Below are 22,957 nucleotides of genomic sequence, written 5' to 3' on the forward strand. Positions count from 1 at the left end.
GGGAGGCGGGGAGGGGGAGAAGCAGGGTGGAGCCCTCTCTACCTTGCCCCTCCCCCTCCCCGCCTCCCTGCCCCACCGTAACTCCCTCCACGGCCCGCGGCTGCTTATAAGTGTTGCTAACTCTTATTCATTTACAGCATGTTAACATACTGTCACCATTCGCTTTTTATGTACTAGTAACTATGCTGGTAATTTTGCTACTGATAATATGTGTACTTGTATTCTCCACCCTGCTTCTCCCCCTCCCCGCCTCCCTGCCTCACCGTAACTCCCTCCACGGCCCGCGGCTGCTTATAAGTGTTGCTAACTCTTATTCATTTACAGCATGTTAACATACTATCACCATTCACTTTTTATGTACTAGTAACTATGCTGGTAATTTTGCTACTGATAATATGTGTACTTTTATTATCTAAGGTACTACGCCTGAGAAGACGGCATTAGTAAATAAACATTTCAAATACACATGTGTTCTTCTTAACTCCATGTTCTGGTTTCTAAGAAATATATAACGACCGACTGTTCATGAGTTCCACGTATCCTGAGGTACTATAAGTTCATATTCTGGATTGTCTAAACATTGAGAGTTTGTTATATCCAATGTGACACTGTACCTAGCTTGCTAAATAGTTTTTGATTACTAACATGAGTTTTGGGACACCCTAATTCGCCGAGGTTCCAATCCTCTGTCCACAGTTCTGTGTGAGAACAGAAACCCTGCGACAAGGGCACCCCCGACCCTTGCTGGAGCTTCATCACACTTGCGATACAACTCCAGCAATGCGCCACCTTTACGGCACAGATACATCACGCATCTGTGCTGTTTTTGCCCCATGATGCGCCGCATTGTAAATGCAGCACACCATAGGTGACGGAACAGCGGCACAGAATGACTAACACATCCCTGGTGATGCGCCAGTCATCATAAATCTATCCCTATGCTTCTTATCTTGTTAGAGATGAACCGCCATATGTATCATAAAAGTTATTTGCATTTCCTAAATAGCGAACTTTAAGGAATAAATAGCGATTCTTTACCATTCCTAGTTTGCGATGAGCTATTTGCTAATTAGCCAAATGTAGCCCAATGAAGCCCAATGTAGCCCAATGTAGCCCAAAGATGGCCGCCAGACACACAAAAAAACAAATGTAGCCCAAATATCAGCCAGATGTAGCCCAACTATAGCCCAGTGACAGAATGACCAATCAGCTTCGCAAACCTCCGTTACGCGAAGCGGAGCGCTGTTACAGATATATATCTTTTTTTGAACGTTAATTTCTCAAAATCCACTGGAGCACATATATTGAGACCTAGCAAAGGCACATCGGGCTACCAGTCCCTAATATTTTGCCAAGTTTCGTGCAAATCCATTCAGCCGTTCAATTATTATTTTTATTATTTTTTTTTGCCCCGCGGGGCCCTTTTAAAACCTCCACATCAAACCTAGGGGGTCAGCGAGGATCTACTATGCCCCCTTATAGTTATTTGCCCCTTTGTTTTGACCTCCTCTTGTCTCTCGATCCTACCGAGAGACAAGATGGCGGCCGCTACGGACTGTTTGGAATGTTGACAGACGCCGGAGAACCAATCAGCTTCGCTTCACAAAGCTCCGTTGCGCGAAAAGTCCGCGAACCAGAGCGCTAACCGGTCCGCTGTTACAGATATATATCTTTTTTTAAACGTTAATTTCTCAAAATCCACTGGAGCACATATATTGAGACCTACAAAAGGCACATCGGGCTACCAGTCCCTACAATTTTGCCAAGTTTCGTGCAAATCCATTCAGCCGTTCGGGCTAAAAGTGAGGCCAACCGCCCTATGGAAAACTCAATGTTAAAAACACGTTTTGGGACCCCCCTTTTTTCTCGGCCCCCACTGGACGAACCCCCCCCAAATTTTCAAGGGCTGCTCAGAAACAAAATGTGCCATTTTCCTGAAAATTTCAGCCGATTCCGTCCACAAACGCCAAAGTTATTAGACATAGAATTTTCAAAAAACCCATAGAGAAAAAATCCTAACTATATATACCTACTGGCGACCGCCAGTAGGTAATATATATATATATATATATATATATATATATATATATATATATATATATTAATTGTTCCTACAGGATTATAATTAGTATTATCAGCCTGTCCCTTGTACCATGCACTGTAGCATTGTGCTATTTAGTCCTCCATTCTTAGTCTCTCAGTAAGCCCACTGAGACGGAATTCTTCGGTCTTACCTGTATAACTCTGGAGCATTTTGGATTTTGATGAATTTTTTTTTTTTTGTCACCGCAGGTTGTGAAACACATTCAGCACCAGCCTACCTTTAACTAGCAGCATCCTCACTCCCTACGTGCTGTAACAACCAGCCCACTTGGGCGTTAATCTTGCTGTAGATGTCTTATCTTTGGCATGTAAATTGTTTTGAGGTTAAAAAGCCATGGTAGATAATAGTGATGGTTGACACTCTATGATATATGGGTAACACAGTAATAACAGGTTACTTCCTTTTGCTACTCCATCTTTTATGTTGCATTGTGGACAATGTAGTCATATGGACTCGCTGCATGCCATTATGGTCGGATTACTATAGTATGGAGTGAACAGGTGCACTTGCATTATATCTGTGGCTATGTACCAAAGTATTCCTTGGCCAATTAGTCAGGTTTTTACGCATTGCATTGTGGTTATAGAAGTCACTCAGACACTCAGGATTCCTGTTTATAGTTGTACATCTGTGACCGGTTCATGCTATTATTGATGGTCTGTAAACAGGCATAATAATTCTGCTTTTACTGCACTCAAAACCCAGCAACACCTGCCTGACCATCCTCTGGGCACACAAAGCCCCTGGTTGAGCAGCTCCTGCAGGGTGGGCCTCGGCTGAGGAGACCCTGGCCCTTGCGCTCCACGATACTGGCGGCTGCAGCCACATGAAGTAGGGACTCCGCCCAGATCCATGGCCGATTCCGGGTGGCTGCTGTTCATGCACTCGGCCGGCCGGCCACATGCCTCACCGGTACCTGTTTACCAATTGCATGCCCACAAGGAGTCCTTTAGCCCCAACCCATTCATCATGTGGCATACTGGAACGGAGGTCTCCATCCACACGCAGACCCCTCCCCTGAGAGCCTGCTAACACTCCCGCTGCTTCCATTCCTCATCCCAGGAATTTGTACAGGCATGTGCGGCGGCTCGCTCCCTTCGGTCGACTACCTGGGGGCCGGCCTGATCGGCGTCCCATGCCGCCAAAGAAGACGACGAGCAAGCAGATGGGTAAAGTCTCGCACTTTTTTGCTTCCTTGGACAAGTGCCCGACTCTGCGGGGTGACACAGACGCCACAGCAATGGCTCTCGCCAAGGCAGACTTGGCAGCTATGTTTAAGGACTTCAAAATGGAGCTACGCAAAGATCTAAGCCAAGACATCAAGACTTCCATCGACCAATTGCGGGCAGATTTAACGGATCATCTCACCTCCCTCCAACAAGATGTAGACTCTGTGGGCACTGGGGCCCTCGATCTGGAGACTCACACTCAGGAGCAAGAACGTCTCACCACGGACCTGAGAGAGGATGTCCACCAACTTCAAAACCAGCTTCATCAATCTATACTCAAGACAGCGGACCTTGAAAATCGGTCAAGGAGAGAAAACATACGCATCAGAGACCTTGAGGAGGGTGCGGAGGGGCCTGACCTGACAGCCTTCGTAGAGGGATTGTTTGCAGAGATTGTGGCCCTCAGACACTTAAAATCAAACTGGACAGGGTACATTGTGTGGGCGCTGCACAAACTGGTGAGAAAAAAAGACCGCGTGATGTCCTGGCAAAATTTCATTTTTTCAAAGTGAAAGAGGCGGTCCTCCAAGCAGCCAGGGCAAAGAACGCCATTTCCTTCCAAAACTACTCCTGCTCTATCTACCAGGATCTAGCTCCAGCGACCTTATCGCCGAAAAATCTGTTTCGAGGCATTTCTTCCAAGCTTCGTGAGGACCACATACGGTATCGGTGGACATATCCCTTTGGATTAAGTTTTGACTTTAAGAACAAACGCCACCACATTACCGACCTGAAGGAGGGTCTGGAGCTCTTAGGCCTCTCAGCGGACGACTCGGAAGCCACAGCTGACAAAACTTGTTCCCAACCGCGAGGAACACCATCGACTTCTGGGTGGTCGGCGGGCCCTCTCAAGGGCCGACGTTGACGGGACTGGGACCATTTCTGAGCTGAGGGTCTGCCGCTTCCCTTGGACCATTGGGGATGCGGACTCTTCTTCTTCCCTGCTCTTCTTCACGGTGATGATGAAGGACTGGTCACTCCATGGTCATCAACAAAGCTCTTTGACCACATCTTGCGGCCGCCAACATGATATACCTGGCATTGGCTTTATGGAGGGCCCGCTTTCCTGAGAAGAGTCTTGATCGCTTATGTTCTGCCCCCCTCTTACAGTCTGATCCACGCCCTTCGACTGGGGGAACTGCTTATTTTGCTATTTACATCTGGGTAGAGCACCAAGTAGGCACCATTTCAGTCTGGATCCTTTTTGCGTGTGTTTGGGTTGACAGTACTGGAGTGGGCTTCATTCCTTACTGAGCCTTCTCCCCTATGGTGTTAGACTCTGATGATGGGAGGGACTATGCGTACCACTGTTTTTCAACCGTACCTGATTACTGATCAGCTTTCCCTTTGTTTGAATTGATAGCCGGGGCGGGCGTGGACGGGGACCTTGGACCCATTGTTCCCCCTGGTCTCCGTGGGAGCTATGTACTCCCATCGGAATTTTGTTGGCAAACTTTTTAAATGTATTCATATTTTTGTTTGTTTCTTTTGGTTTGAGGTGGGAGGGGGGGGACATGGTGGTGGCTTTTTAATTTGGTGCTCTGGCGGGCGTTGGGTGATAGCATTCCCTTGGTTGAAGTGCTTGATCAGCATGACCCTTTCCAGGGGCGGGTATCATGGCGGCACACATTTGGGGCATGGGGGCCTCCTTTGAGCTCATCCACTCTCCACTGACAATATGACAATTACAGTCAGGACTTGGAATGTCAAGGGGCTTAACTCCCCGCAGAAACGTCAGAAGGTTTGGAAATACCTTATTGATCACCATCTGGATATAGTGGCACTCCAGGAGACACATCTTGCCAAGGCCGAAGACACACGCTTTAAACACAGACAGTACCCCTTAATTTACAAGTCATCGACGAGTACCAAGCACAGGGGGGTAGCACTGCTGTTCCGTTCTACCATACACTTCCAACCCCTAGATGTCCTTAATGATAAGGAGGGCCGATGGGTTGTTTAAGGGGAAAGCCTTGCACCTTCGTAGCTACCTACGCGCCAAATTCAGATCAGACACTCTTCCTGCATACTCTCCTGGGGAAAATGCTGGACTTTGCTGAGGGGCAGATAGTCCTTATTGGGGATTTTAACTTGACCTGGCATAAGGAAATGGATAGTACACACTCACAGCGCTCCGAAATGGGCTCCTTTTCCCCCGACACTCAACAACAAATTCAAGACTTAGGCTTATTAGATGCATGGCGTACCATTTACCCACATACAAGGGACTATACCTTTTATTCACATGTGCATCGCTCATACTCCAGGATTAATTATATTTTTATTAGTCAGTCCCTTTTGGGTTCCCTTCAGGATGCCAAGATTTTTCCCCTTTCTGTTTCCGATCATTGTTTGCTTTCCGTCTGTCTGTCCTGGTGAGGAGGTGCGCCGTCTGCTCCCAGATGGTCCTTCCCGGCATCGTTAGCGCGGGACAAGGAATCTTGTGCTAAACTCAGAAACACTATCAAAGACTTTTTTGAGGTTAACAAACCAGAACCCACGTCGGAATTTACCACCTGGGAGGCATTTAATGCGGTGCTTCAGGGGTAGTGTATTGCACTTAACTCAGCTCTAAACAAACAACGTGCTTAAGAAAGCAAGCAATTAGAGCAGAAACTGTCCTCTGTCGAGACCGCTCATAAACAGAACCCCAATCGGCAGACTCATTGCCACTTGACAGCGCTCCGCTGCAAGCTCCGTGCCGTCTACAATAACAGGGCCGAGTTCACACTCCTTAAACTCCGCCACTTATCCTACTCACAAGGCAATAAAGTTGGTAAACATTTAGCCAGGCAGCTCCGAGACAAACGGGAGAAAGAATACATAGGAGGCATTCTGAACACCGCAAGGGAGGTCACGCATAAAGATGAGGATAAGGCCACATTGTTTGGCTCATTTTATGAAGCGCAATACTCTGGGGACAAGCTAGATACCGAGGCTCAGCGAGAGTTTCTCCGTGCACTGCCCCTACCCCAGGTTTCCAATGAATGGAATGAGCTGCTATCCGCCCCCTTCACCTATGAAGGAATCGCCTTAGCGATTAAAGACCCAGGCCCAGATGGATATACCGCCCTTTTGTTATAAAAACCTTTGCGTCAGACGTTTGCCCCTTCCTTACGAGGCTTTTTAACACTATGGCCGAATCCGGGGCATCTACTACCTCTATGACCAAAGCCGTGATCTCCGTGATACCGAAACCCGGAAAAGACCCCCAACACTGCACCTCTTATTGCCCTTCTTAACCTTGACGCCAAGCTGTACTCCTCCATACTAGCCAAACGACTGAATGATTTGATGCCCGATCTCATACATCCGGATCAGTCAGGATTCATCAAGGGCCGCCAAAATCATGACAATACCCGTAGAATTCTCCATCTTAATGAAAAGGCCAATAGACGTCAGATCCCTGCTGTACTGGTGGGGCTGGACGCTGAAAAAGCTTTTGACCGAGTTGATTGGGCGTTCTTATTCCATACTCTCCGGGCATTTGGATTTTCCACAACATTTTTAACCATGCTACAAGCTAATTACCAACAGCCTCGATCCAGAATGGTGGTTAATGGTGTTAGCTCAACCTCCTTCCTCCACTCTAGGGGCACCAGACAGGGCTGTCCCCTCTCACCATTGCTCTTCGCCCTTAGCATCGAGCCCCTAGCAATGGCAATTAGAGATAATCCCAACATTCGGGGCATACTTTTCACATAAAATATCCCTATTTGCAGATGACGTCCTCTTGTCCCTTTCCGATCCAGCCGTGTCCCTCCAAGTCCTACAGACAGAACTTGAACGTTATGAAGAAGTTGCCGGCTTTAAAATAAATTTCAGCAAGTCATACAACCTTAATCTCACTCTACCGCCCGATGAGATTCACAGCCTCCAGTCCCTCACCCCCCTCCCTTGGGCCCCTTCCTCCATACAATATTTAGGGGTTCACTTAACGCCGAAGATTGAGCAGTTATATGCGGCTAATTTTCCACCCATTCTTAATCGCATCCAAGCGGAACTTGTAAATTGGAGGTCCCTCTTTTTATCCTGGCTCGGGTGAATTCACGCAGTAAAAATGACACTCCTTCCTAAACTTCTCTACCTATTCCAGGCCCTACCTATAGAATTAGACAGGGATTTTTTTCGTCGAGTCAAGAGTATGATCCTCCAATTTATCTGGCATGGGGGGCGTGCCCATTTCTCCTTTTCCCTACTGCGCCGCCCGCGATCAGAGGGAGGTGTGGGCCTCCCCGACATCCAACTCTATTATAAGGCAGCACAATTACGAGTACTGGTTGAGTGGTCGAAAAAAGAATCTGACAAACATTGGCTCCATATGGACCGTAGAATGACAGGGAGGACCATCTGGGATTCGGTTTGGCGCCCCAAAAAAGACAGACCCCCAAACGCATACACAACTACACCCACACGCACTACACTAAAAGTATGGGATATGGTAACGGGCGACGATAGATGGAACACCTTCCCCTCCCCGTTTACGCCAATACACTTTAACCCAGCGTTTCCACCGGGTACGCTGGAGGGGCCTTTTGATGCCTGGAGGGAGGGGGGTTGCCTTGCTTTGACCCACCTTTTTCATAACTTTGACCCGCTCACCTTTGTCAACTGCCAAAAGGACTACAATTTGGGAAACGCCGAAAGCTATCATTACACCCAACTGATGCACTGGGCCCTCACATCACACATACGCGACACAGCTACTCGACCCCCCCACTCAATTCGAATCATTCCTTGCCAAGACCTCCACAATGAAAGGAGCGATATCATTCATATATAAACAACTTCTTTCCACCACAGTCTCCCCAAGACTACGATATATGTCCATGTGGGAAGACATTCTACAGCGTCCTATTTCGGATACTGAGTGGGGCCACCTATGGACAGACATTGCACGTTTCAACCATTCCTCTGATCTCCGGGAAGCCCACCTAAAGACCATGATGGACTGGTACCTCCACCCCTCTAAGCTCAAACAGATTTTCCCCAACACTTCCCATAGATGCTGGAGGGGCTGCGGGCTACTGGGGGATTTTAAACACATCTGGTGGGATTGCCCGACTATTCGCCCCTTCTGGGAGGAAATACTTGCGCATACTAAGGATATATTGGAGTATCCTATCCCGACCACTGAGGCGGAGGTCCTTTTGCGTCTTCGTGACCCAGCACTAAAACACCAGTCACGGGCGGAAAAGACGATTTTGTGGCTCTGTATAGGCGCAGCGAAGGTAACTCTAGCAGCTGCCTGGTAAAGGAGGGAGGCGCCAGCGACCTCCTTGTGGCACGCTAGACTTTGGAAATTTCTCAGTTTGGAACATATGTCTGATATCTTTCAGTACGACTTTAAGAACTTTGAATTTAAATGGGGTCCTTTAGTAGCCTTCCTCTCCCGAGGCCGTCCTTCTGCCCTATGCCCTTCATCTGTTAGCGGTACAAAAGGGGGTGGTGATGGGCGGAGCATCCCAACCAATCAAACACTCACACCCAGTCAACAGATCTGGGTTTAATCCATCACTGTTCTTTAGCCCACTCTGTCACCCCAGTTCAGACGTGGCCATATGCAAATCAGTCTGACCCTGTGAATCATGGGAACAGTCCAGCCCGAACTGCCAAGCCATGCCTTCCCTGGACCGGAAAAAAGCTTCCTAGGACCGGTTTGTGGCATTTCAGCCGTCTTCAGCCAGGCTTGCTTGAATCCAGTGGCAAAGTGAGCAAGTGACTCATGTCTGAGCATACCCTGCCAACTTATGGCGAACAAAGCGGTACAAAAGGGGGTGGTGATGGACGGAGCATCCGAACCAATCAAACACTCACACCCAGTCAACAGATCTGGGTTTAATCCATCACTGTTCTTTAGCCCACTCTGCCACCCCAGTTCAGACGTGGCCATATGCAAATCAGTCTGACCCTGTGAATCATGGGAACAGTCCAGCCCGAACTGCCAAGCCATGCCTTCCCTGGACCGGAAAAAAGCTTCCTAGGACCGGTTTGTGGCATTTCAGCCGTCTTCAGCCAGGCTTGCTTGAATCCAGTGGCAAAGTGAGCAAGGGACTTACGTCTGCGCATACCCTGCCAACTTATGGCGAACAAAACAGTAGTAAGAAAATGAATTTAAGATTGTAGAAATAACTCAGTTCACTTTAGATGGTAAATGTGTCACCCAAAATAAGCTAAAGGTTTGTAGGGAGAACGATGCGTCAGTTCCTTGCTTCTGGGGAGGCGATGCGTCTGTTCGTTACTGCTTGCGCAAAGTAGGCGATACATCTGTTCCTTACCGGAGAGGAGGTGATGCGACGATCTCGTGGTGTGTCCCGGTTGCGATGCGACAAAATGGCGCCTTGATGCGATGTGATGATCCGGTGCGATGCGAGAAGTTGGCGCCCTTGATGCGATGCGACAACGTGAAAATGATGCGTGCATGCCCGATGGCCGTGTGTCGAGTCTGTAACTGTGAAGCCGCGACAAGCCCTGCAACGCCCTTCTCCGGTGAAGTACAGTTCAAGCCCTTGGAGATTCTTCTTCAAGATGATGAACATTGCAAATAAGAATCTTTCTCCTTTCCTTGACAATAAAGAAACCACTACAGGCCACCCCCAGGAATTACAACTGGCACAGGAGAAGTCAAAAACTCCTGCAGATTCTCTGGTTCTTCTCCTTGGCAAAAGGTGCATCTTGATGTCCAGAAGTGAACGAAAGTTCTGGGGTCAGTGTCCTCCTTTTTATGCACACAAATCCTTTGTCTCTGAAGGCAGAGAGTGTCTGTACCTAGTCCAAACCAGCTCTGGGTGCATTCTGCCAGTGCACAACTTCTTCCTTTGTCAGTGTGGGCCAGGGTCATCAGACGCACCACAGGAGGTTGAGCCAGCATTGTGGACGGCAGGCACAGCCCTATTCCGGCCCAGGTGCTACTCCTCCCACCACTTCCAATGCAGATAGGGCTATTCAGCCTTGTGCTGACTCACCCTGTCTCCTGGAGCCATCCCAGCCCCTGTCACTCACAAACTAGACATTGAATACACAACCTAGCAGAGGCAGGCTTGAATGGTTAGGCAAGAAAATAGCTACTTTCTAAAAGTGGCATTTTCAAACACAGAATGTTAAAACCAACTTTACTAAAAGATGTATTGTATCATTCTGAGTTCAGGCATACTACATTTGTTTTCCTACCATGTTCCCTGGGTCAGTTAGGATTATAAGATGTTATAATCAAATTGACCATTCGGGCCTATGGGGACAGGTAGCCTTGCAATAGTAAAAAACGAAATTAGCTGTAATTCACTATCAGGGCATGTCCTACCTTTCACATACAATGCACCCTGCCATAGGGCCTGCCTTAGGGGTGTCTCACATGTAGAAAAGGGAAGGTTTAGGGACTGGTAAGTGGGTGCACTTACCAAGTCGGCATGGCAGTACTAGATTGCACACAGGCTCTGCAATGGCAGGCCTGAGACACACTTTACAAGCTGTTTTTTCTGTGGGTGGCACAATCAGAGCTGCAGGCCCACTAACAGCAGTTGATCTACAGGCCCTGGGCACACATGGTGCACTGTACTAGGGTCTGACAAGTAACTCAAATAAGCCAATCATGGAGTCACTAATCCATAACAAAATTGTACACTAGAGAGCATATGTGCTTTAGCACTGATCAGCAGTGAAAAAGTGCCCAGAGTCATAAAACAGCCAACAGCAGGTCAGAAAAAAATACAGGAGGAAGGCAAATAGTTCAGGGATGATCCTGTAAAAAGGGCCAAGTCCAACAACCCCCTTTTAAAAATTGCTGTTAATTAAAATGGTTGTGACCAGTTCACCACGAGTTGTGTGTCTAGTCGTATTTCATATGTAATATATGTACATTCTGGTGAATATATCATCTTAGAGGCAGACAAAAACGCGGGTAATGGTAGGTTTCCTCAGTTCATTGCGCATTTTATTTCAGATAGCTCCGGACATGATACTTAAGGATCTGTAAGCATGGGGGCGTGGGCATGTGCGTTAAGATGGCGGTCACACTCTAAGAGTGCTCCAGACCCCTCCGTCACTCGCTCTCATCCTTAGGCTACCCCAGCACCAGCAATCTCCTCAAATCATCCCACGCAGGGGACTGAACACAGTAGCAGTGGGCCTGAGCCTAAGGAGTGCACCGAATCAAGAGAATTCAACCATAATGCTGAGCCACAGCAGTAACCAGCCAATGGCAAGATGGCAGCGGCATAGCCTGGGTCCGCGGAACTGTGGATCAGGAGGTGCGGTGCTCGTGGGGCCTCTCGCCGTAGGGGCACTCTTCATCGGAGGCCCCGCAAATGCTCAGAATACCTCTGTGAAGCGGCACCACACGGACCGGCCCCTTGCCTCGACAAGATGGCGGCTGGTGAGTGAGGGACCGGCATGAGGTGCTAAGCAAGACTAACAAAGTACTGGCTGGGGCCGCCGGACGAGTTGACCTTCCAACGCCGTGTCAGTGGCCATGCTGCTTCGCCTGCCCGCCATGTGGATGAGGAGGTGACTGCGGCTAGATAGGAACTGAGGAGCCAGCGCACCGACGCTGGCCGCCCCCCGGCAACGGTGCAGACTCTGTGAAGCGGTCGGGCGGCCTGAACACCTTGGTTGTGACCCAATCTGGACCCGCAGAGTGGAGGCCTGATCCCTCCAGTGCTCTGAGATCTGAGGACAACATTTCCCTGCACGTGAGGGCCCCAGAGACGGAGCGGGCCGCCTCTCCCGTTGCGATCCGGGGCCTGCTGAGGGTGAACTGTGGCATAACAACAGAGCCGATTAAAGACCGGCGGACCTCATGCGCACCCACCCACCGCAAGGTACGGCCCAGGGACCAGTTATATAAACTGCTCCTGTGAGGCAGGTATACCTGGGTTTACTGCACAGCTCTTGGACCTCCCTCCCCTGCTGAGCCCGGGCCTTTCCTGAGAGGTTGAAGGCACGGACCTGTGCATCTGCCTGGCGCCCTCTGACTCTGGACCATCTTTCATGTATCCCCCCCATCACTAAAAGTAACACACCTTGCCTGCAGGGTGACTTGGCCCCCTCTGCATCGGTGCCGGCCCGAGGTGGAGGGGCCTTATCAGAAACCAGGGGGAGGGAAACCCTTACTTGTATTCTGGTCCAGAAACCCATACACCAGGACCACATGATCCCTGCAAGGGGCATGCCTTGCCCTCTGGGGCCTAGAGTCAGTGGATCGACGCAGCAACCAGCCCTACATGACATCTCAGAGACCCCGGAACCTACATTACGGACTTTGGACCGACATAAGGCGGTGTACTTGTCACAGCTACTGTAAGTCACAGGGCTCGGTGTCTAGGGTCGGTCTGCGGCGCACCTGGAGCTTAGCTAGCAACTCTCCACCTAGTTGGTGGTCACAGAGTCCTTGTTGCGGAACAGCCCCTCAAGCGCCATCCACTATGGGGAAAGACAAAGAGCCAAAACCACCCCAATTCAAACCCGAATGGACAAATACACTACGAACGGGACTGGAACTACCGAGGCCATCCAATGCAGGACTCCCATCCCTTAAGGAGATCTCGCTGCAATCCTTCAAGCCATACGTTCCTCACAAGACTCAGTTGAAAACAAAATATGGGAAGTGCAAGTCGACATGGCCCTAATAAGACAGGACCTACGCAACGCCACGGTCCACATAACAAAAGCTGAATATCACATGTCTACAGTGGAAGATGACATGCACCAGTTGAATGACAGGTCATGCAACTCCAATACCTCACAAAAGAATTACAGAGAATTACACCGATTAACTTAAGATGCGGAGAATCGCTCACAACGCAACAACCTCGGTCTAGTGCGCATCCCCGAAGGGGCAGAACCCAGACAAGTTTTGAACTTTGTCGGGACGTGGATCAGATCCTGGATCTTGTAGACGACCTGTTGTGGAGTGGGCCTACAGGGCTCTTGCACCCAAACCACCACGGGTGCCCCACGCCTGCCGATTATCACTAGGAGTCCAGTCCACATCGAAATTATAATCAGCTTCATATGGAATCACATGTTTGAATAATACAGTAATACATTGCATAGTATACAATCATTTTACCTTATGAGCATATCTTCAACGTACTGTGGCGGGGTGAGGTTACAATTTACACAGTCCTATAACGCGCAACAATAGTGTATGATGGAATCATAAAACATTCTGACAATCCAATGCACAATTTTCTGTCCCACTGTTTATACATTCAGTAGTAAATTGTGCCTCCAGTTTTTTCCATTAGAGTAGCTGGCATAGTCAACATTTAATCAGCTAGCTTATCTGTACATGTTCATGTTTCCTCAACCGTCTGTGCATTTTGGAGATATTGCAACAAAGGCTCCCAGTAGTCCCTAGGTCTGGACGCCTGCGGCAGCTCCTCCAAATAGATCGCCAATGTGTCCCAGGATTCTTAATTTTAAAGACAGGGACGCTATCCTGCAGGCAGCCTGCTCCCAAGCAACCGTGTCCTATCAGGGAGACAAAGTAATGGTCTTCCCAGACTACACCAGAGAAGTCCAGGCACAGCGGAAGTCCTATGCAGAGGTCAGACTGTTGTTTCTGGCTCATCTCAGGGTGGTTTTCCAGGATAAATCTCACTTCTTCCAAACCCCAAAAACAACAGGGACCTGTGTGACTGAGGAACGTCCTCTCTGCCCATGTGCAGCGGCCTCTCCTCCTGTGTCCCGATCCAGAGCCATGGCGCCCAAAGGCTCTAGACACCAGAGGTAGCGCACCCGTTCTCACAGAGGTCGTAACACCCTCAGAGAAACAACCGTCTCACCCAGTGATGCCACTCAAGACTCAAACAAACAGCCTGAGCTCCCTATCAGCATGAATCAACCACAAGATCTGTACACATGGAGGCACTGTCTGGTGGGCGGCCCGCACCACCCTGGTAATAGGGTTCAATGACATTGTCCTTTCACGGAGCCCGACAATATAACTGAGACCAGATTGGGAAATTTGTTTCTTCAACCATATATAGACTATATCCAGTTAATGCCGCCCTTGAACTTTAAGCAGTTCTGGTATTGTCAACAAAACTCTGCCATGGAGATGACTGCATCCTGCCATATGGACGGGTCCATCAAGCAGCTCACACACTAAGCTTTGCAGTTTAGTCTTTTCTGTTATTAGGATGACAGATGCTTCCTTTAGTGAAGTATAGGGTGGGGGGGTTGGTTGGGAGGGGGGTTTGGACCGAAGTCCACAGTTTTGTCTAAGGTTTGTTACCCAGCTGCAGCACCCACCTCGCTATGCTAGATACATGCGCACACCGTCCTCAGTGTAAATGCCTATGTCTCCATATAGCTCCAGCCCTTGAGCACCCTGGCCCGCCAGATCAAGCACACCACTGGATCCCCATGACCCCACATGCATGCTATGACTACATCCCAATATAGGGGGGGGGGCCCCTGCCAATCCTTTCCTGGAATGTCAAAAAGCTCCAAGACAAAGTGAAACGTACAGCAGTACTCCCAAAGGTTTGCCCCTGACGTCCTCCTGCTCCAAGAGACGCAGCTAATGGGAAATCATTGCCCCTTCCTTGTACGACATGGGTTCGACAGAGTCTTACACTCAGGCTTTGGGTGGGGATCTCGAGGGGTGGCGATCCTCCTGCACCGCACACTCCCTTTCACCTCTGCCAGTGTATCCAGGGACCAGCAGGACCGCTCCGTGGCTCTGGCCAGGACCCTGGGAGGGGTGGCCGGTGACTAACCCCTGCTCTTTGCCGTAGCAATTAAAACCGCAAGCCTGTCATCTCCGAGCAGACGCACAGATCCAGGGATAGCACTGGCAGGGCGCTCACGAGAATCACATCACATTATACACAGATGATGTTCTACTTTTCTTTGCAGACCTGGCCCGCTTAGGCCCCAGATGCTTCCAAATCCTCTGCTCCTTTGAAGTGGCTTCAGGCGTGCACCTGAATCCCACCAAATTAACAAGGGTGCCTCTCCACATGTTGGGAGAATGCATAGACTGGCAGACGGCTTTCCTCACAACACCTCTTTCCTTCAATACCTGGGCATTTGGGTTGCGCTGCTCCTGGAACTCACATGGACACTTAACATCGGTCCCTTAGTCAGGAAAATAAAAGATGAGCTTCACAAGTGGCAATCCCTTCCACTCAACCCCATTTGGGGTTATGATGGTTCTCCCCCGGTTTCTGTATATAATTCAGAATATCCCACTCCACCTCTCTCGCTGATGGTTCTGGGCACTAGACAGCATGGCCACAGCATTCCTTTGGGGTAGCTCGAAACCACGTATGGCCCTCACCCATTGTAAAAAGGCTCTGTATGACGGAGGCTTGGGCATGAACAACCTCTTCCTAAAGGTACATGACTGGTTCACTGAAGGTTGTTCTAACCCAGCCTACCGGTTGGAACTTAAAAACCTTGGTTTCTTCCAGGTTCAAGCGATGCTCTGTAGAGCCCCGATCCCCTCACACTTCCTGCAGTGACTTGAGCGTTCTTGATCGCCTGCTGTTCAGCATTGCGCCACACACAATGGGAGACTAAACTTACACTGCAGACACATCAGTGGCATGTCACCTGGCTTAGCGAAGTGCGAGCACTAGAAGGATTTCGGAAGTAGTACCTGATTGGGATATTACAACTTGGAGACATGTGGTGAGGCAACCGCCTATGCTCCTTCAAAGGCCTACAGACCTTATACTTATTGCACTCCTCCAAATTCTATAAATACTTGCAACTCCGTCTCGCTCTCACCCCATAAGCACCTGCAGGCACCGCATTCACAGAATTTAGTCCCCTGGAAGCCCAAATCCTGATGGGCAATCTTGGAAAGGAAGGAGTATCTAAGATTTACTGCTCACTGGTTAACAACTCCCCGTCCTCCCTGAACCTCCTTAGACGATGATGGGAATACATGGCTGTGACCTGTGGAGGACGAGGACTGGAGAGATGCCCTGATGGCCACCGTGCAATCACTATCTATGCCAAACTCCAACTGGTCCAATTGTATTACCTCCATTGCACATACCTCACCCCTGTCTTCCTACACCAAGCAGAGTTCCTGGCCACCCCCACCTGCCCGCGATGCAAAATGGAACCCGCAGACTTTTGCCACATGGTCTGGGCCTGCACCCACCTCCCCCCAGGCTCGTCGACATTAGTGTCTGAGCTGAGCACCCTTATGGGTTGGGAGGTCCTGCTTAGCTTCCTAACCATACATGGACAGCCTAGATGGGTCCCGGATGGACAAGACCTTTCTATGGACGGTTCTTATGGTAGCCAAGCGTGATATAGCAGCTGCGTTGGTAGGACCCTACCCCCCAGCATAGTTAAATGGCACGGTGGGGTGGACTGGTGAGCTACACAGGAAAAATCTGTCTATGAGGCAAGAGGCTGTCCCGCCAAGCATGGCCCCGTGTGGGCAAATGGTTGGAATTATTACTGTAGTATTCGAGAGATGGCGTCAAATGATGAGCTGGATTTGATCATGATAAGTAGCAGTTTTAGACTGAGGCAAAGTCACCGAGATCTGCGCGTTACTTCATGTTCTAAATTTAAGAACTGTTCGTGCTGCGGTTTATGTCATGAAAACTAATAAAACTCTTTATTTTTTTTAAAAAGAATCTGAAAGCTTAGCATTTGCCACACTTCCACTGATCAAAGTTATTAATGAACGAATCCACGGACTAGCCTACATGGCATCATTTGCAGCATCGTTTGTGGATTCAAACAGCTGGGTCGCGGGTATTCTTCTCCTTCCCAAGGATGCATGCCTTTCAGAAATATACTACTTAGTGTGGTTTGTGTTCGGGGAAGCAATAACTCACACCTTCACACTCTCAAAGGAAAGGCTGGCAGTCATTATACAGTGCAGCTGCTGACTGAACTCGGGCAGTATGCTGGCAATGATTTCAGCAGGCCTCTTGCAGGTGAGCGAAACTTGACCATCTTGGATTCTCAGGGCCTACTGAACTGACAGATAGGATGTACACTGGGATGTGGCTATAACTGTCGCCATGACGTGCCACCGGCATGATGTTTAATTCCTGTGATATCTGATATATGTGTACTCTATTTTACAATCAAATGCTGATGAAAACTATTTCCCCAAAAAAATATTGAATTCTCAGGTGTAACTTCCTGATGTTCGACATTGTGCTTTTGTTAGCCAATTGTGCTTAGCCTAGACCTCGCTGCGTTGATCTTGAATTTCAATTGCCAAGACCTATTGCTTTTTAAAGGATTATCGTGACAGTCATTTGGACTCCAGTTTCCTGAAAATCATTCGTTGATGTTAAGAAAGTGTGACTGGGGAGGGACTAGGTTTGTTTTATTCCACGAGGGTTCCCTGTGAAGAAGCAGAACGGACACTTATGAGGCCTATATTGCATGTTTTATAGGAATAACATGTATAAGGTTTTAGAGTTCCAGTAAGCACATACAATTGACAATAGTAAGGAACAACAGGATGTTAATGGTGTTTATTAATTTACAGTTCTACAGACGTCAAGTAGAAACTATAGTTCATCTTCTGTAAGTAGTGTATGGTGATCAAGCTTGAGGTAGCTATTCAGAACACAGGGAGACGTTCTAGTTAGTGCATATTTATTTGTGAGTACTTATTTTTCTTGTGTTTGTGTTCGAAGTACAGAGAGTCAGTTGCATAGAGATACTGCCAAGGTGTATCCATTCACCATTACACTAATACTTGGCTTTCTAGCAAGTTTCTTAAGATATTTCTTTGTTTTGTATACTCCATTGACATCACAAAGGTGACAAGGCAGAGAGGCAGAATCCTCAATCTTTATGTTTTCTCTATTTCATTTCCCTATTCCCTTTTTCATCCACTAGCCCACATGTTCCTGCATGTATTCCTGGTAGTCACTGGTGTCTGGCAGGAGACAATAAAGAGCTCTGGTTGGATCCTGCGCCCAAGGTTAGGGCACCTCGATAATACATAAGGTACTGAAATTAAGTCAGACAAGATTCACAAAATATTACTGTGGTTCAGTCTGCTTAGTAATCATTTGGGCATATTACATGCACGCTCCGTGGATTTGTTGTAGCGTGCATTCATTCCATTGAGGTGTTAAATTATGGAGGTGGGACATGAGGCACCCGAGTTAAATTCTCAGGTTTCCCACTTGGCCAAATTATCTGCTTCTAGGTAAAATGCATTAATTAGGAAAGCTTAAAAAAGGGAACGCATCACAATGAGATACTATAGGAAACAAGTATGCATTTACAAGTGTGCCCTGTGTAATGAACATCTGTGAATGGGTCAGAATATATGGCTGTAACTTTGTGACTGTATCTGTTTTACTTCGCTTGTAGAACGTTTCCACATCACTTTATCGCTCCATAATGTCTCCTTTAGTTGTGTCATGAAATTTAGCTGCTAAAAGTCAGCGATTTATTCACTCCTTTTACATGTCCCTACTATTATAGTGTTTAGCTTTAATTATTTTCTCCCACTACCCTTCTTCATTTAAAATGTTCGTCTCTCCTCTCATAATGCCTATCATTGCACAGTTAATGTATTCACAGTCCCCTTACCTCTTCCATCTATTTTCCTCCGTGCTTTTGGTCTTTTTTCTCCCCCTCTCCTCCATTTCCCATTTATAGCGTTATTAATGTCATTCCATAATTTATCATACTAAAGTCATTGTTTTGCATAACTAAACTCACAATGCAGAAATGTTGTTATTTTATAGTGGAAATTTTGTCATTTGCATAATGCCTGCCATTAATTATTATGATTCTAATGTTCCTGTTAATATTGTTAGGGCTCAGTGATACAAACCCATTGGATAACATCGTTTTGGAAGCAGCTTGTTAGTAGGCTGCTTGGACCTGTGTAAATGAAATAAATAAATAAAGTAACAGAGCACAATCATGACTGCTACAGCGGAGATGTTTCGATGTCAGATTTAGGGCCATATGTATCAACACCCTCATTTGCGATTCTCAAATAGCGATTTTTTAGAAATCGCTATTTGAGATTTGAGATTTACAAAAAGGGATGCATGTAAAAAAATCGCAATTTTTTTGCGATTTCCTAATATTCCTTAATTGCGATTAGCAAATTGCAAATTCGCAATTAAGGAATACTTTCCCTTTTATTTCTATGGGCCAGGAGGCCCATAGGAATGAATGGGAAGTTATTCTCAATTTGCGATTCGCAATTTGAGAATCACAAATTGAGAATCATTTCAAGGGTATCATAAGGACACCTTGATGCACCCTTGAAATTTACATGTGTGCGCATATGGCGCACACAGAACTTTCACAAATGGCAAAAGTGCATTTGTGAAAGAAATCGCAAATTACCACCAACTTCAAGTTGATGGTAATGTGCGATTTCTTAATGAGAAATCGCACAACTTGGGTGCTTCATACATAGCATTTAAGGAATCGGAATTTGCGATTCCTTAAATGCTGACGCAAAATTAAGGAATCGCAAATTTTGCAATTCCCTAATTTTGTGCTGCAATTTCAATCATACATCGCATTTTCCGAATTTTTAGTCGCAAACGCTGCTTTTTTGCGAATTGCAGCGTTTGCGACTAAAAAAATGGATGATACATATGCCCCATAGTTCCTAGCTTTGAGAATCTGGGACACCTATTTGTTGGGCTATCAAGGCAGTACAGTAGTGGTTGACTGCCATGTGGCACTTTCCTGGTTCAATTCAAGTGGCAAAAATGATGTCCCAGCTCTGTCAAACCATGCTTTGATTTTGTTGCCTTTTTTTCATGACTTGATACCCTATAATTTGATTTGTTGTGCCTCATACATACAGTTCAATTGTTTTCCATGTTGCTTCTTGCAGACCGTCTTACAATATCCTATGATGTACATGGGTCCTAAAATCGTGAGTTTATATGAAATCTTGAGCAGTGATTTGATTTATTTAAAAAAAAAAGCGTGAGCAATGATTTTAATTACTCCATATGCGAGTCATCTTGTTTCAAGACTATTCATTCTTATTTTATTGAAGTGGGTTCTACTTTCATTATTTATTTTTATCCATCTCTGATTATTAGCCAGTATTTACTTGTACGTTGTGGTGGCTAAATACGAAAACAATAGATCTGTGACAGTGGACTGGCTTATAGAGAAACCTCAATCATAATTTGTTTTTTATGTATGTGTATCTACTTTGACAATGAATACCCTATTTAATGAACGTTATGTTTTTGTGTAATCCTGACTCATACCGGTACCCTAACCCTAGCTTCAACCCCTTTTCGTGAAAGCTGACCACATTTGTTTCTGTTTGTAATTCTAAGCCTAAGCCTTCTATTAACCATGACCTTCTAGGGTAAGGGTAGATATCCGGGCAAGGATTCGAGTAAAGGCAATGGTTTTGTAAAAGTTAGATTTAACCCCTTCCACGCTCATGACGAGCTCAGCTCGTCATGAGTTACGCCTGTCGTACGCTCATGACGAGCTGAGCTCGTCATGTAACGCGGCTTTTCGCAAATGTTAGCGCACAGTGGGAAAACCCGCAGCGCGCATGGGGTTAAGGTGAAAATTGCTGTGATGAATTATGGCACAATATGTGACAAAGTAAGGCGTAGGGCTATGAGTAAGTTAGCACTAGGGCTCATAAAAGATCAATTATCAAAGAAAGTGGTAGGGGTAACAACTTAGATTTTTTTACAACCGATTTTACTGTTGACTCTGTGGGGATTTAAATACACCTGCTGTGCTGGCTTTCTTTATGTTGTCAATTATTTGCTAAGATATTCTTTGTTATAACATTCTGTTAAACCTGTCAGCTCTAGGGTGGTCTTCTCCCAAAAGCTTTCCCTCCCCCCTCCTATTTTTCTAAAATTATTTTTGTTGGCCTTAGAACTCTGTACACTTTACCACTGCCAACTAGTACTAAACTGTTTGTGCTCACTCCTGAAAAACATGATAAAATGGACTTAAACCAAATTGGCGTATTTAATGTATTTATAAGTCCCTAGTAAAGTGGCATACTGTATAATCAGGGCCTGTAAATTAAATGCTACCAGTGGGTCTGCAGCACATAATGTGCTACCCATTCCAGTAGCCCTTTAAATCATTCCTCAGCCTTGAAATTGCAGCATGCCAAATGTTTTAAACTGTGAATTCAACTTGGCAAAATAACCCCCTTTGCCAAACCTAAAACTCCCTTTTTAATAGCTACGTCTCGCTAAGGTAGTCCCTAAACAGCCCATAGAGCAGGGTGCATTGTAATTAAAAGGTTGGACATGTACTTTTAAGTTTTACATGTCTTAGGAGTGAAAAACTCACAAATATATTTATTGTTCACTGCTGTGAGGCCTACCGTCTTGTTCTTCCCAGATTGCCAAGAATTTGGGGGTCAAGATGGACAGGGGTCTGACGTTAAGAGCCCAGATCCTTGGTGTGACGGGCACCTGCTTCGGCCTCCTTAAGATGCTGCGGAGGTTTCTACCTCTTCTGTCTGAGGAACATAGGAAGCTGACTGTGCAGGCTCTGATCGGCTCTAGGTTAGATTATTCCAACGTTCTTTACCTGGGCCTGCCAGAGTACCTGCTGCAGCGGCTTCAAGTTGTGCAGAACGCGGCCGCGAGGGCCATTTTTGGCCTTAATAGGCGAGCCAGTGCTGCGGGCTTGCTGCAGACTCTACATTGGCTGCCCATCCGTAAACGGATTGTTTTCAAGGCATTAACTTTGGCCTATAAAGCTCTCCATGCGGTGGGAGCAAAGTATCTCCAAAGGAGAATTGTATTCTACCATCCCGCTCGCTCTCTCAGGTCAGAATCTCTGTTCTTGGCGGCAGTGCCACGAGTGAAGAGAGCCCGCATTGGAGGTCGCTCCTTCGGACTGCTGGCGCCGCAGGTGTGGAACACCTTGCAGCTAGAACTCCGGGGAGCTACCAGTCTGCTTGCATTTAGAAAAGGCCTCAAAACCTGGCTGTTTACTCTTTAGGCTGTTCTGCTGTCTTCTCTCGGTTCTTTTCTGTATTTCCCTTTGCTTTTTATTACTGTTGTTGTGTTATGTTGCTGTAGGTCTCCCTATTCAAAAGCGCCGGGACACTCTTTTTGAGTAGCCGTGCGCTATACAAATACGAATATAACATAACATAACATAACCTCTCCCATAGGATAACATTGGGTTACCTTTTTACATTTAATAAGTGCTAACTTTTGATTGGGAACAGGTAGGAAAGTCAAGTTTGTTGCCTGAGGAATTGTAATTTACAATCCTCTATAAGGATAAAGTTGGATTTTATGTTACAGTTCTGAAAATGGCACTTGTACAAAGTTGGCATTTTCATATCCTAACCATTTGATGCGTGTAGCCTGTTCCTGGGTCACATGACTAAGTGTAGTTGGCAGCTGCCCTTTGTGTATTCATCTCAGACAGAATCATAATAGAGGGTCTGGGTGTTGTCAGGGCGGAACAGCTTTGACTTGATAGGGGGTAAATCTATCACCTACCACACTTGTACTTCATAGGCACTGGCCCAGCTCACACACACATGACTTCACACATTACCTATTGTGTCCTCAGGCAGACTGGGACTAGGGCGGAGAGGCAGTAAATTCCAGACACCTCTATAGGGAGGACTCCAGTAGTTTATCCCACTTGAAAGTGGGCATCAGGTATAACATTTGGACCC

At 47.0% G+C, this 22,957-nt stretch overlaps 1 protein-coding gene across 14 annotated transcripts in view; it reads left to right on the forward strand.

Annotated features, from left to right (window-relative positions):
* ZBTB20 (zinc finger and BTB domain containing 20) overlaps positions 1 to 22,957 on the forward strand; it is a 2,277,743-nt gene that overhangs the window by 448,661 nt on the left and 1,806,125 nt on the right. The gene's annotated exons all lie outside the window — the stretch shown is intronic.

The sequence above is a fragment of the Lissotriton helveticus genome, chromosome 8 (genome assembly GCF_964261635.1).
Source record: "Lissotriton helveticus chromosome 8, aLisHel1.1, whole genome shotgun sequence".
Classification (NCBI taxonomy): Eukaryota; Metazoa; Chordata; class Amphibia; order Caudata; family Salamandridae; genus Lissotriton; species Lissotriton helveticus.